The following is a 1,436-nucleotide window of genomic DNA, read 5'->3' as shown; positions in this document are numbered from 1 at the left end:
TGTAGAAATTTACCGAGAACCTGCGAAACACCACCATTATTCCTGTATTGTGGGCCGTTGTATAAAACATTTCCAAAAGAAATACCATTTTGTTCAGAATTACAAGGACTTTTTTATATGAAGAGTTCTAGCTTCTCAGCTTTATTAATTAATTTACAAGGATAGATTAAACATAAATCAGTGGTCAAAATGCCGATTTTGAGGGTTTATACACCAAAATATCTCGTCATTTTGAATTTTCACACCTAAGGTGATTATTTCAATCGATAGATCACGCCGTGATCAGCTTACATTTAAAATTTCAGCAAAATGTATCGTTGGATTTCCTTATTACTCAAATCGCGGATATAAGCGGGTTGATAGCTAAAAGTTGTCGTGTTAACATTTCGTTCCGAAGGAACGATAACAATTGTTATCGTACCTTACGTCTTTTTCATTTCATATGTAAACATCTTGTTTAACAAACATAATTGTTTAATCAACAAAGCAATTTCGTTATCAATAATGGTATAAATTTCTGTTTGACTTATAAAAGCAAGCCTCGTTATTTAAGTAAAAGGGATATTTGAACACATGTCTGGACATCATTAGTTGTCTAATAAATTATTTATCCTGATTTGTTTCACATACACCAAATTCTGCATATGGCAAGGTTCCTAACTTCCCGCCTCCTTCCCCTCCTCACTTATCTCTCATCCCCTAACTCATTCTATCTCCCTCTTTTTATCCGTCATTTACTTATAAAATGTATATGTTTGTTATCTTCAGTATGGACGATTGTATAAAAGATAACTAAGATAATAGAATTTGAAAAGAGTTCGTTGTATGAATGTCTTTGTGATTGTTGATTCAATGTCTAAATATCATGTATGTTGAGAAAAAAGGGTCTTAGTGCCATATATATGACTTTATTTTATTTCTACGGTGAAATGTAAAACATAATATCAGATGCTCTGAATATCAGTTGATATCCATCTGACTGTAAGGTATCTAAATGCAACGATGTTCTGATTATCACGAAATAGCAGTAAAATGATTCAAAGTGATACTCTCTTTAGTTATGTAATATGTCGCAGCAATATATAATTCCCACTTTTCTCCCTTCACCAGATCAATATGATTTTTTAATAAACACTCAATGATTTCAAAACAACTCTTTGTATTCCGAAAAGATCTAGTAAGCTATGGACACTAACTGGTATTTTATTTCAAGATTAAACACCCTTATTTGGTTTAAAGGTGTTTAATCATGCGTGATTATTTATGATTTTTCTCGATACCAACGATACATGTGCAACTAAAATAATAGCTAAAATAATGCTTAAAAAGTTTAGTTATACTAAAAATACCCGTGAATTCGAATATGTCTTACACTCGAGTATATTATAGGAACGTGTTGAGACACTAACCTGATATGCATGTTCAAATCGGAGTCG

Source organism: Argopecten irradians, unplaced genomic scaffold, assembly GCF_041381155.1.
Source record: "Argopecten irradians isolate NY unplaced genomic scaffold, Ai_NY scaffold_0660, whole genome shotgun sequence".
Lineage (NCBI taxonomy): Eukaryota > Metazoa > Mollusca > Bivalvia > Pectinida > Pectinidae > Argopecten > Argopecten irradians.
This window is presented reverse-complemented; position numbering follows the sequence as displayed.